The 14,970-nt window shown below is 39.8% G+C and overlaps 1 long non-coding RNA gene across 1 annotated transcript in view; it reads right to left on the bottom strand.

The window, feature by feature from the left end:
- LOC143960288 (uncharacterized) overlaps positions 1–14,970 on the bottom strand; it is a 160,651-nt gene that overhangs the window by 17,521 nt on the left and 128,160 nt on the right. The window contains exon 3 of the long non-coding RNA XR_013270292.1: positions 538–639. This is a non-coding gene — a long non-coding RNA (uncharacterized LOC143960288). The remainder of the gene's footprint in view (positions 1–537; positions 640–14,970) is intronic.

Here is a 14,970-nt window from a genome sequence, read left to right as displayed (position 1 = left end):
GTCAGGAAAGGGGTAAATCCTTGAAGTGGTTAAAGACCCCTGCTCTATGACATAACAAAGGCATGCAGCTATACAGGAGACAGTTGCTTGTAATTTCATCACTTTTCAGGAGGAATTAAGTATTTTTTCAAAGGGCTATATCCCACCTCCGTTGTCAAAGGCTGTATAATGTATGACAAAATAAAAAAATTCCCCTTTGCTTTTTAACAAATTTAGATTTTATGAAAAAGTCAAAGATGCATTTGCACAATTCCTGTCTTTGGTTACATATTTTACAACAATAATAATAATAATAATAATAATAATACATTATATAAAAATATAATAAATACAATTATACAAAAATAACTTTCAGCTTTAGTGAAAAGGTGAATATTTATAATATAAATTTGGTGAATATTCACTTATCTAGTCATGTAATGAACAATTTACTGTTTATCTACACATAGTTGTATTATTGGCATGATTGAATATTCACACAATTTATTGTCTGACAACACACATAGTGAAGAAGACTGCCAATCATATTGTACTTACCAGAGGGTGACAAGAAGATGCTCTGTCTGTGGGACTGCCTTCATATATGTTGTATCCTGCAGCTCCAGACTGGCCCCGAGGCTTTCAAGCAGGTTGCCAAAGCTGCAAAATAAAAGAGACGTTTTATAACTATAACTGTAACTGACCCAGTACAAAAGTGCATATCAGAAATGTCAGAGTAAAGTCGGAAGATCCTGTCTACATACTTGTTCTAGATTAGGCACTCAAAAGTGTTGATTTTCTAAAGGCAAATAGACTTTTCACTTTTAAAGGGAAGTTGCACATTGCAAGGGAAGTTTCCCCAGAGCTTAGTGAAGGAGATGAAGCTTTACTGACTTCCATCATACAATCATGTGGAAACTATTTTTTTTTTCTTGCACGTTTTTGCAAAATTAAATTTCACACCATTCACTAAACTCTGGGAAAATTCCCTTTCCAAGTTCAAATTCCTTTGCAAAGTCAGCACCTATTTGCCTTCAATAAAATAACCCCACATTATTGAAGGGTTATCATCACAGCCAGTCAACTTTCCAGTTCAAGAGGAGGTAAGGGATAGAAGCTCCGATTTTTTTTTTTAGAAAAGGTTTATATTAACCACTTCGGCCCCGGAAGGATTTACCCGCTTCCCTGACCGGAGCAGTTTTTTGCGGTTCGGCACTGCGTCACTTCAACTGACAATTGAGTGGTCGTGCGACGTGGCACCCAAACAAAATGACATCCTTTTTTCCCCACAAATAGAGCTTTCTTTTGGTGATATTTGATCACCTCTGCGTTTTTTATTTTTTTGCTCTAGAGCAACAATTAAAAAAAAAAAACAATATTTTTTACTTTTTGCTATAATAAATACCCCCAAAAAATATATAAAAAAACACATTTCTTTCTCAGTTTAGGCCGATATGTACTCTTCTACATATTTTTTGTGAAAAAAATCGCAATAAGGGTATATTGATTGGTTTGTGCAAAAGTTATAGTGTCTGCAAAATAGGGGATAGATTTATGACATTTTTATTATTATTTTTTTTTTTTATTATTAGTAATGGACCATCTGTGATCTGTGATTTTTATCATGACTACGACATTATAGCAGACAGATCGGACACTTTTGACACTATTTTGGGACCATTGTCATTTATACAGCGATCAGTGCTATAAAAATGCCCTTATTACTGTGTAAATTACACTGGCAGGGAAGGGGTTAAACACTAGGGGGTGATGAAGGGGTTAAGTGTGTCCTAGGGAGTGATTCTAACTGTGGTGGGATGGGCTCACTAGAACATGACAGACATCACTGCTCCCGATGACAGAGAGCGGTGATCTCCATCATGTTTCTAGGCAGAACAGGGAAATGCCTTGTTTACATAGGCATCTCCCCTTTCTGCCGCACCGTGACACGATCACGTGACACCGGTGGACCTCTAGTCTGCGAGACCCGCGGGCACGGTCAAAGAAGGACTCGGCAGGCGCGTGCATGCCCACAATGTCGCGGATTTAAAGACGACGTACCTGTACGCCGATATGCCAGCTGTGCCATTGTGCCGATGTATATGATCGTGCGCTGGTCGGCAAGCGGTTAATAAAAAACCCTTTGTTAATCTTATCACTATATGTAGTAACAGGTTCCATGTTGCTTTGCATATGGATCAGAGTTAAATAGGGATCCCCTTTCCATTTAGAGTGGCAACCCCCTTAAAGGCTTTGCAGATCTTGTATAATCCATTTTTTGACATTGCTTTATTATTACTATTATACAGGATTTATATAGTGCCAACAGTTTATCCAGTGCTTTACAATATAAAGGGGGGAAGTACAATTACAACACAGTTCAATGCTAGGAGGAATAGGAATTACAATTAAATAATGTTAATTGTTGGGCATGACAGCATGCAAATTTCCCTTTGATTATTTAAATATATCATTACTCTTATTCTTTTACATTAAAGCGGTACTAAACCACACCTTAAAAAAAAAAAAAAAAACCCTGCAAGGCAATGGCAGGGTAAGTATTTCATAATGTGCTAGTATGCGATGCATACCAGCACATTATGAAATACTTACTTTAGAATGAAGCCCTCCAGGGGCACTGTCTTTGCTGACAGGGCTTCCATCTTCACCTGGTCTTCCTACCGAGTTCACGTGCTGATTGGCTAAGCCACAATGACGCCACTCCCACGTGGGAGTCACGGATCATAGCACAAAGCTCTAAGGGGACGGCACCGGTATGCCATCCCATCAGAGCGCATGTGCCAATGGCATCACCGACTGGCTATGCATTGTGAGTATCTCCTAAACAGTGCAAGTTTAGGGGATATTCACTGTACCTACAGGTAAGTCTTATTATAGGCTGACCTGTAGGTATAAGTTAACAAAAAGAGTTTACTACCACTTTAAGCTGGTTAGTTCCTGCATATCAACCTAATGATCTTTTCCTTACAAATATTGTATTTATGGCATCATCACGGGCATCAATGAGTACATTCTATACAATGGCCTTTGTAAATGTTTGATGAATACACTCCCTACTGAGATAACCGCAATTTGTGCATGATCCGACTCCACACAGTTCAGAAAACAGATCAATATAATTGACAGTTTACCTCTTACACCCATCTGATTTTGAAAACCAACGAGCATTTCTTAAAATTAAGCCAGGAATGAAATGTAATAGGAATAGTGTGGAATTGTCTGTTTGTTGCGTGTATAGGAAACTTATAAGGCTTAATGTACACGGGACATTTTTACAACTACTCCTGAACAATTTAATTTGGCAGATAGTAACCCACGTTTAAAACGTCCATTTTGTCGCGTTTAGCCGTATTTGCGTTTAGAAACGTTTGAAAAAAACATTTTTTTTTTTCAAAATAGCCAAAAATGAAAAATACCTGTAAACAAAATGTGGTTAAATGCGAGTTACCGCGTTTATCCACGTTTAGAAGCATTTGACGCTTGAAGTTTCTCTAAACTCAGTGTCTGAACTCATTTTGTTTGCTTTCCAAGAAAGGTCTCTAAACTCAACTGCCTAAAAATGAGATTAGCCGCTTGCCGACTGGCTCACGCCGATACATTGACAGAAGGGGACATACAGGCAATCAATCAATAAATGCTTATTGCGATTTTGTTTTACCAAAAATATGTAGAAGAAAATGTATCGGACTAAACTGAGGAAAAAAAATTATTTATTTTTTGGGAGTATTTATTATAGCAAAAAGTAAAAAATAATGCGTTTTTTTCAAAATTGTCGCTATTTTTTTGTTTATAGCGCAAAAAATAAAAACCACAGGGGTGATCAAATACCACCACAAGAAAGCTCTAATTGTGGGGAAAAAAGGACGTCAATTTTGTTTGGGAGCCACGTCGCACGATCACGCAATTGTCAGTTAAAGCGACGCAGTGCCGAATCGCAAAAAGTGGTCTGATCTTTGGGCAGCCAAATGGTCCGGGGCTTAAGTGGTTAAACAAACCTGTGTACATGTACACATAAGATAACATTGGATGAGTTCAGGGGGCAGCTGAAAAAAGCATCCAACTGTCTCTGATTGTCCGTGTACCAGCAGCAGTGTACATGAGGCCTAAAGGATAATGAGACTTTCAGCAAACATTTACTGGTGGTGACTGAATCACTGTCATTCAAAACACATGGATCAGGAGGATTCACCTGCAGATTCACTGCTTTATAAATATGCCCTTTAGCCCTGGTTCATACTTGAGTTTTTTGACATGCGATTTGACATGTCAAATCAGTGGCAATTGCCATCAATGGCACCGTCCTAATCGGTGCGACACCACATCTGCGGCGCTGCACCGATTTCAAAAAGTAGTTTCTGTACTACGTATAGCGATTTTGGGCTGCAATGTACATTGACATCTGCACAGATGTCTCTGAAATCGGGACTGACATGCGGGAGTGAAATCGTGCAAGCTCAGCTGAACTCGCACGGCTTCATTCCCGAACCTCAGTGTGAACCTGGGCTGAGTGTTTAGGAAGGAATTGAGCTATGGCAGACTATATTGTTCTTCGGGGAAGGTTCATATTAAAGGGGAATTCCACTTTTGTTAAAAAAAAAGTCTATAAAGCATATAAAATTGCCACGCAAGCCATTTTGTAAATTAATGTCATTTAGCCTAGGTTCACATTGGAGCAATCTGTCATGCGATTTGAGAGATCAAATCACATGACAAATCACAGCCTATTAAAGGCAATCGCACTGTTCCAGTCAGTGCGACACAGATTTTGCGGTGCTGCACCGATTTGCAAAAGTAGTTTCTGTACTACTTTTGCCGATTTCAGGTGCGACTTCAATAGACATATGTGCATGAAGCCACACGGATATCTATCAAGTAGCCCCTGAAATCGCGCTGACCTTGCTACTTTGAAATCGCGCTACTTCAAGTGAATCCGATTGTACATAACGTGATGACGTTATTTCATTACAACGGGACTACGTTCAGGCTAGTAGCCAATAGCTTTGGTCTAGGAATTTGATTTGAGCATTGCTGGCACTTTGTCCGTCGGAGTAGGCTACACATGATCGGAGTATGTCCGATCGGAGCATTTTGTCGGAAAATTTTACAGACAAGTTGGAAAACTTGGTCCGTCGGATACTCCGATGGAAACAGTCCGATGGAGACCGCACACAGTCGGATTATCTGACAAAATGGTCCGATAGGACACATTCCGTCGGAATCTCCGAACGTGTGTACAAGGGCTTAGGACTAAAATGGCATTTTAGGTTTAGTCCCATTTTAGTCTTCTGCAATTGTGTTAGTTTTAGTTGTATTTAGTCGACTAAATCTCCAGTACATTTTAGTATACTAAAACTCATTTTAGTCATCTGAAATCCAATGGGTGTAATTAAATGATAATGCATTAGTTAACGTTTCTCTGCAATTTCCAAACTCATTATATACTGTTGGAGTGAAAAATCTACTATGTTATTATTTAAAGTATTGCGGTATGAACATTCACTAAAGGCCAGCGTTAATTTTGAAGTCAAATTTAATTTCAGCTGTTGGCTAATTGGCAGCTCCTATCTCTCCTCAGTTACTCAGCTGTTGATGATATCCTGCTCGTCATTCCTGCCTACTTAAGCTGTTCAGCCCAGTGGATCTCTGCCTTCGCCTTGGTCAACGTCACAGAAACGATCTCCTGCGATCCTGTTCAAGGCTTGCTTTGCTGACATCCCTTCTGGCTCCAGATCCTGCTTGCTGTTCCACTACATTGATCCCTGACTTCTGGCTTGGCTGACTATCCGTTCCGGTTACTGAACTTCGGCTATGTTTTGACTACGTTTGGTCTTTTTACTTTTATTATTAAACAAGTGTAATTTAACTGTACATCTGTCTCGGCCCGATTTCATGATTTCTGACAGGATTGAAGGCATCCAAGACTAGAGTGAATGTATCCCTTTGGATGGAAAAAATACATTTGAAGTATCGCACTTGGAATTCTAGTGTAGAACGGATTTATTACAGAAATAAACAAGGTTTGCACAATGAGTTCACAATCAACAAGGACAAAAGGAAGCCCACAACCAATAAGAATCCTCTGAAATCAATGACATCTATGCTTATCTTGTCTCACAGTAGTTTAGGTAGACAAGTGACTTGACAAAATAGTCTTTTGAGCTGATAGAACTGTTTTCCTGACAGACTTTACAGTTCTCCTCTGTTTATTTAATATGTGTTGATATGGCAGGCCATACTATTTAATTATTGGTCTTGTTTCAATTTTGAATGCCTTAATAAAATATGTTGGGTTTCCTTAGCATTTAAGATATATATGACTTTTTCATATATGGGTCTTGCTTCTCGATTTTAAGTCATTGGCAATCAAAACTGGCCAGATCCAGTGGTGGCTGGTGGTATATTCTTGGGAAGGGGAGAGCAGCAATCTCTCTCCCGGAGGTCGGGTCTACCACACCCCCCCCCCCAGATCGGTTGATCGGTCCCTTCATTTATTCCATCTAGGTCATGGGTTTCCCCTAGGTGACGGCTTCACCCTGTGTCTCCTCTTTCCTTCACCCCGGCGTGGCTTCCCCTGCATCTCCTTCTCCTCCTCGCTGGCCAATAGGATTGCTTCTCCTCTCAGGCCAATACAGAAGGATTAGCAGGGTTATGCTCATGCAGCTTACAATTTAAAATAGAGTTGGGGGGATGTGGTACAAAATGTGATAGCTGTAGGAGGTAGAGATGTACAGTTTTTAGGTGGAGGTGGGATAGGCTTCTCTGAATAAATGAGTTTTTCCCTGTTTTTCATGGATCGTGATTTTCATGGTAGCAGCACTGCCATTGGCTCCCGATGCTGTCAATCAAGTCCAATGACCCGGGGGGCGGGGTTGAGTCATACATTCAGCGGCTATGGATGCCCAATGCTGGACTCGAGAGCGTGCCTGCAAGGTAACCCCTTCGGAAAAGCACTTCTCCTAGGGGATTATCTGATGTGGGGAGGAGCCGCGAGAACCGCCGGGGGACCCCAGAAGACGAGGTTCGGCGCCACTCTGTGCAAAACGAGCTGCACAGTGGAGTTAAGTATGATATGTTTGGTTTTTTAAAAAAAGAAAAGAAAAAAGGAACCCTTAAGCCCCATACACACTATCAGTTTTTCTGCTGGGTTTTTCCTTCAGATTTACCAAAACCATATAATATGAGGTCAAACCTTAGGAGTTTCAATGTCTATGCAATCAGGCAGGCCCTTGTACTACATGGTTTTGGTAAACCTGAAGGAAAAACTCATCATAAAAACTGATAGTGTGTATGGGGCTTCACAATCACTTTAGATATAGTAGTTAGTATTTAGAATTTTAACTAATACCCTGTTTCCCCAAAAATATGACCTAGCGTGATTGTCGGTGATGGCTGCAATATAAGCCCTACCCCCCAAATAATCCCTACCCTGTTTCCCAGAAAATAAGCCCTACCCTAAAAATAAGACCCGCAAGGACTTTAACTAGGGCTTATTTGGGGTGTAGGGCTTATATTGCAGCCATCACCGACAATCACGCTAGGTCTTATTTTCGGGGAAACAGGGGTAAGCTAACGTAGAAGATTCTGGTCGCTATAAGCATCAGAATCAAGGTCACTTGGCAAAGCCACTCTACAAATACAAACCAGTTGGTTGAATGAAGCATTATGTTGTGCCCGTATGACTTCAAATTGAAATACTAGATTTTAAAGAAGGCTCGCTGGTTTGAATCCCAACCACGACACTACCTGCCTGGAGTTTGCATGTTCTCCCTGTGCCTGTGTGGGTTTCCTCCGGATACTCTGGTTTCCTCCCACCATCCAGAGACATGCAGGTAGGTTAATCGGCTTCTGTCCAAAATTGGCCTAGTATATGAATGGGGACATTGGATTGTGGGCTCCTTGAGGGTAAGGACTGATGTGAGTGTGCAATGTACAGGAATAGGGACAACTGTAGACACTCACCCAGGTTGAACTAGATGGACTGGTGTTTTTATTCAACCTTACTAACTATAAAACTATGAAACTATGAATGTTCACTGCAGCGAAAATTGTTCAAAAAGTATCCCACAAGGTACCAGAGAATGTCAATGCTATTTAAAAAAAAACAAAAAAACAACAGAAATCATATAAATAAGGTATTTTGGCCATGTATAATTAATAAACCACAGTATGTTATTTCTCAGTTCTAAGTAATATCATGTATTCTTTCAACAGTTGTTATTTGAGCAGGCAGTCCACGTTATCATAAATTGAAAAAAAATAAAAAAAATGTTTTATCAGTCTTTGGGCTGCTCAGACACAGCAGCGGTTTTGTGCGGCTGAATCAATAAAATAGGAACAGATCTTCCCTCAGCCAATCAAGCAGCTGGAGATCAGCCGACAGGCTACTGTTACCCTCCCCAGCTCAGCATGTGTACAGTGTGACCCAGCTTTATCACAGCATGTACAGCAAAGCACAATATCAGTACACATAAATGCACCATAACATAGACTTCTGGGCTGTGTACAGGATTTATCAATAACTGTCAGAAAAAAAACTGCCATTAATTAACGGGATTTGCCAGGGTTTTCAATTTAGAAGTGCCATGTCTGGAAATATGTATATATAATGTTACTTTTTTTGAGTAATTTTTCTGTTATAAATGCTATGTACATGAAAAAAAATATTTTCTTTAATAAAATGTCTTATTTTTTGGCACCCACCTATTCAATTTCCCTGGAATTACCCTTGTTTAAAAAAAAAAAACAATTTGGAAGAACGTATAATTTTATTTAACCACTTCAATACTGGGCATTTTCACCCCCTTCCTGCCCAGGCCAATTTTCAGCCCTGTTGCATTTCAAATGACAATTGCGCGGTCATTTAACATCGCACCCAAATTCATTTTTTATCTTTTTTCCCCCACAAATAGAACTTTCTTTTGGTGGTATTTGATCACCTCTGTGGTTTTTATTTTTTGTGCTATAAACAAAAGAAGCGTGACAATTTAGAAAAAAAAAAAAAACACACGTTTTTTTTTTACATTTTGCTATAATAATAATAATAAATATCCCAATTTTTACTAAAATAATGTTTTCCCTCAGTTTAGGCCGATATGTATTCTTTTACATAAATTGCAATAAGCGTACATAAGCGTATATAAAAATGCAATATTTTTTTACTTTTTGCTATAATAAATATCCCCAAAAATATCTAAAATAATAAATGTTTTCCTTAGTTTAGGCTGATACGTATTCTTCTGCATATTTTTGGTAAATAAAAAAAAACGCAATAAGCGTATATTGAAAGTTATAACGTCTACAGAATAGGGTATAGTTTTATGGCATTTTTATTTTTTTACTAGTAATGGCGGCCATCTACGATTTTTATCGTGACTGCGACATTGCGGCGGACACACCGGACACTTTTGACACTATTTTGGGACCATTCACATTTATACAGCGATCAGTGCTATAAAAATGGACTGATTACTTTATAAATGTCACTGGCAGGGAAGGGGTTAACACTAGGGGGCAATCAAGGGGTTAAATGTGTTACCTAGGGAGTGATTCTAACTGTGGGGGGAGGGGACTCAAAATTGGAGGAGACCGATCTGTGTTCCTCTGTACTGGGAACACACGATCGATCTCCTCTACCCTGACAGGATGTGGATCTGTGTGTTTACACACACACAGATCCAAGATCCTGCTCTGTTAACGGGCAATCGCGGGCATGCGCACTGGCTCCTGAGTGACGCAGTGGGCGTGTGTGCGCTCCCTAGATGGCTGGGAAGCCCGGGACGTCATATGACGCCTGCCCAGGATGGGAGATCCCTCCTACGGATGTCATTACTATGGGTGGGGTATGAAGTGGTTAACTAAACTGTACAATTTTTATTTTCTATCTGCAACTCTTAACTGTCTTTGTGAGCATAATTGACAGTTATTTTTAAATCAAACATTAACGTTTTACTAAACCCAGGACACTGGGTCTATATTTGGCCTCCCCCAGTACACAGAACATGCAAATGCATGTATTTTAATTAATATAAACTGCTAAATACTTTTTCTGATCAGCAGTATATAGCAGTCTTGTGACTTTTAGCAGTGTCCAGCAGAGCACTGGGTAAAGCCTGTAGGAGGAGTTTTTATTTTCCCCTGATCCTCTGTCTGGACAGTGCTGATTGGCCCTGTGCTGACCACATGCACTCTCCCAAGAAAAAAAAAATTCTCCAGCAATACACACCAAACTGAGCATGTGTAGCCTGACTCCTAATTCTCTGTTCTACCAGTACATGGGTTGAAGTCAGTTAAAGAAGAGGAGTATCAGAAAAGACAGGATCAAACAGCCTTTATACCCAATACAGAGGACTAACCCCTTAGGTTCCACAGTGAGTATAACAAGCATGCTTTACTGCATACAGGCATACCCCACTTTTAAGTACACAATAGGGTTTATTTACTAAATCTGGAAAGTGCAAAATTAGTCTCACTTCTGCATAGAAACCAATCAGCTTCCAGATTTTATTACCAAAGCTTAACTGAACAAGCTGGGGTTAGAAGCTGATTGGTTTCTATGCAGAAGTGAGCCTGATTTTGCACTTTACAGCTTTAGTAAATAATACCCCATTGCGTACTTAAATGTGGGGTATGCCTGTATACAGACTGATTTTACTGTTGTGGGTTTAGTAGTAACACTTTAATGCATTTGGCTTTGTTTTTCAATACATCTTTTTCAATAATTACACCTTTAAAAGATGCTCATATATATATATATATATATATATGTATATTTCAAAGAAACTTTTAATATGTAAGCTCCATGCACACTGAAGCTCATAAACGGCCGTTTTTGGGAGTTTGGGGTTTATTTTAACAGCCCATAAACTCCCATCTATGTTACGCTATGTGTCCAGGCACACGTGGACGTTTTTGGGTGTTTATTAGCAGTGGAGTTTATGGGCTGTTTTCTGAATGCCATAAAATCACGTTCAGGAGTTGTTTTCTGACCACATAACAACGCCAAACGCTCATAAACGCTGATAAATATGGCTCACCAGTGTTTTTTTAAATTTTTCATCCATTGAAAAAATAAATTAATTAATAAAAAACGCTAATAAACGCTATTGAAAAAACGTTAAAAAAACATTGAAAGACTCTACTGGTGTTTTTATAACATTATTTTAACATCCAGTGTGCATGGAGCCTAATGCCCCTTACACACAGTCAGACATTCCGACCACAAAATCCAATCGGATTTTTTCCAACGGATTTTGGGCGAAACTTGTGTTGCATACACACAGTCGCACAAAGTTGTCGGAAAATCCGATCGTTCTGAACGAGGTGACGTCAAACACGTACGTCAGGACTATAAACGGGCCAGTAGCCAATAGCTTTCATCTCTTAGTTTATTCTGAGCATGCGTTGCACTTTGTCCGTCGGAATTGTCTACACACGATCGGAAATTTATGCGATCGGATTTTGTTGTTGGAAAATTTTAGATCCAGCTCTCAAACTTTGTGCGTCGAAAAATCAGACGGAAGAAGTCAGATGGAGCCCACACATGGTCAGATTTTCCGACAACGTGATCCGATCACACATTTTCTAACGGAAAATCCGACTGTGTGTATGGGGCATAAGTGTTTTCATGACATATATTTTGTAAGGCTTACTAGACTTCCTCAAAAAAGTGCCTGCACACTTTTTCACTTGTCACATGTAAGTTAGCCACAGCCAGGGCTATCTTTCCTATTGATTGGACCCTAGGCAAAAAAAATGTGGGCCCCCCCCCATGCAATTTCGCTCTTCACCTCCTCTGAGACGTACAATAAATAGCAGCTAGACTTAAAATCAGTTTACTGCATATGATCAGGCAGCGATTGGGATTGGTTGCAAGAGGTTACAGCATATCATTGCCACTTACTGACTGGTTGCTAGAGGTTATAGCACACATTAAAGCTCACTGATTAGTTGCTAGAGGTTACATCACATGATTTCTGCTTACTAATTGGTTGCTAGAGATTACTGTACAGTAATACTGCTCACTGATAAGCTGTTCACTTTGCAAGAGAAAGTTGCACTTCGCATGGGAATTTCCCAGAGCTTAGTGAATGAGGTGAAATTTCACTTTGCATAGAAATGTGCAAGGAAAAAAAAAAAAAAAAAAAAAAAAAACAGCATTTTTCCTTGCACATGATTAAATGATGGAAGTCAACAGACCTCATTCACTAAGCTCTGGGGAAAAATCCCTTGCAAAGTGCAACTTCTCTTGTAAAGTGAACAGTCTATTTGTCTTTAGTAAATCAACCCCATAAATATCAAATTACGGTACTTAGGCTTTTCACAGCCTAGCAATTGCCCACTACAGATGGAAAATATAACATATTTTTCATGCAATTTTTATATGTCGCTAAAATAAATAAAAATAATAGTCTTTCTGGGCTTGATGACACATTTGTTGCTGCTTTGAGCATAGCTAATTGTAAAAAAAAAAAAAAAAAAATCCATACTTGTGCAGTCAAATTTGTGCTGTAGTTGAAGCTGTTTTTGAAAGTCATGGTAGTTCTGAAACATCACACTACGGGGCTGATTTACTAAAACTGGAGCACTCGGAATCGGGTCCAGCTGTGCATGGTGGCCAATCAGCTTCTAACTTCAGCTTGTTCAATTAAGCTTTGAAAAAAAAAAAAACTGGAAGCTGATTGGTTTCTGCAGAGCTGCTCCAGATTTTGCACTCTCCAGTTTTAGTAAATCAACCCCACAGCTTTAAGACCCCTTTCACACTGTGCCGTCCATAACATTGGCGGTAACACTGCGATATTTTTAGCTGTGTTTTACCGTCGGATTTGCGGCGCATTTCGGCATAAGACACATTCTACAAATAGTAATGTTTTATTGATGAATTATAGTCTATGAATCACGCCTTTGTCATGCTTGGTTAATGGTTTACATTAACCAAACATGACAACTGTCCAGCACCAATAATCATTTTATGGTCTATGTATTTTCAATGTCTTCAGCCCCAGAAGGATTTACCCCCTTAATGACCAGGCCATTTTTTGTGACACAGCACTGCATCGTTTAAAATGACAATTGCGCGGTCATGCGACGCTATACCCAAACAAAATTTACATCCTTTTATTTCCCCACAAATAGAGCTTTCTTTTGGTGGTATTTGATCACCTCTGCGGTATTTATTTTTTTGCGCTATAAACAAACAATAAAAGAGCGAAAATTTAGAAAAAAACGCAATATTTTTTTACTTTTTGCTATAATAAATACCCCTAAAAATAAATATTTTTTTTCCCCTCAGTTTAGGCCTATACATATTCTTCTACATATTTTTGGTAAAAAAAATCGCAATAAGCATTTATTGATTGGTTTGCGCAAAATTTATATCGTCTACAATATAGGGGATAGTTTTATGGCATTTTTTTTTTTTACTAGTAATGGTGTAGATGGGAGTACCTGCACCTATTCCCTCAGAAAAAAAGCCCTGGACTCAGAGATGGTCCATTACTGTCATGGGTGGTCCCATTGACCAATAGTGAGGCATAGGGAGGGGTGCCCCAACTTGACTTTACCACAAGTCAGAATGCACATGTTAGAACACTCTGGATTTCAGAGCTCCCTTATGCCGCGTACACACGATTGGAATTCCGGCCAGAAAAAGACAGATGAGAACTTTTCATCGGAAAATGCGACCGTGTGTATGCTCCATCGGAATTTAGCTGTCCGAATTTCCGCCAGCCAAAAATTGATAGCATGTTCTCAATTTTCCAGACGGAATAACTTTCTATAGGTAATTCCGATCATGTGTGTGCAATTCCGACACGCCAAAACTCACGCATGCTCAGATTCAACTATGAGACAGAAGCTATTGGCTACTGGCTATTGAACTTCCTTTTTTTAGTCACGTCATATGTGTTGTACGTCACGACGTTACAAACGATCAGAATTTGATGTGACCGTGTGTAGGCAAGCCGAATTCCGTCAGAATTCCGTCGGGAAAACCATCAAAGCTTTTTCCGATGAGATTTCCGATCGTGTGTACGCAGCATAAGCGTTCATGCTGGCGAATAAAGCTAAATAACGGACTTGCTTTAAGTCATAAGCTAGCCTCATGGCTGGTGGGAAAATATTCATAAAGCAGCAGTAGAGACGGAGGAAGCACAGAGCCACAGAAAGGATAAAGAGTAGAGACATGCTTGCTGCACCTGCCCAGGTACAATATCCTGTGCAGCAAGCATAACAGCATTATGGGAGTAATATTGAAGTGGTTCTAAAGTCTAAAGTGGTTATAAAGGCAGAAGGTTTTTTTTTATCTCAATGCATTCTATGCATTGAGATAAAAAAAACCTTCTGTGAGCAGCAGCCCCCCTCCCCTAATACGTACTTGAGCCCTATCTCGATCCAGCGATGTTGCACAAGAGATTCGGCTGTCTGGGACTCTCCCTCCTGATTGGTTGAGACAAACAGCGGGCGCCATTGGCTCCCGCTGCTGTCAACCAAAGTCAGAAAGCCAATGAGGAGAGAGAGGGGGCGTGGGCAAGCTGCAGCTCCATGTCTGAATGGGCACACAGAGCAACAGCTTGGCTTGGGTGCCCCCATAACAAGTTGCTTGCTGTGGGGCCACTTGGCAAAAGGGAGGGGTCAAGAGTGCTGGCGAAGGGCCCAAGAAGAGGAGGATTGGGGCTGCTCTGTGCAAAAACCACTGCACAGAGCAGGTGACTATAACTGGTTTGTTATTTTTAAACAAAAAAAAAAGACTTTAGTATCACTTGAATGCATCCTCTGCATTAAGAGAAACATTTCCCAAGGGAAAGAAGAAAAAGAGGGCGCACCGGCCTTGTGCATTATCATTAAACTTCTTTTTATTAAAAATAAGATAAAAAACTACCCACAATCATGTGGGAAAAGGTTTGCAGTACAAATGATTTCCAGGTGACAGCAGTTAATTGACTGACAAACAGACTCCAGATGGTAACAAGGGAA

This window comes from Lithobates pipiens, unplaced genomic scaffold, assembly GCF_037356315.1.
Source record: "Lithobates pipiens isolate NorthernLeopardFrog02 unplaced genomic scaffold, aLitPip1_a1.2 Scaffold_8, whole genome shotgun sequence".
In the NCBI taxonomy this organism is placed as follows: domain Eukaryota; kingdom Metazoa; phylum Chordata; class Amphibia; order Anura; family Ranidae; genus Lithobates; species Lithobates pipiens.
Note: the sequence above shows the minus strand (reverse complement) of the source record. Positions and strands in the feature narration are given on the sequence as shown.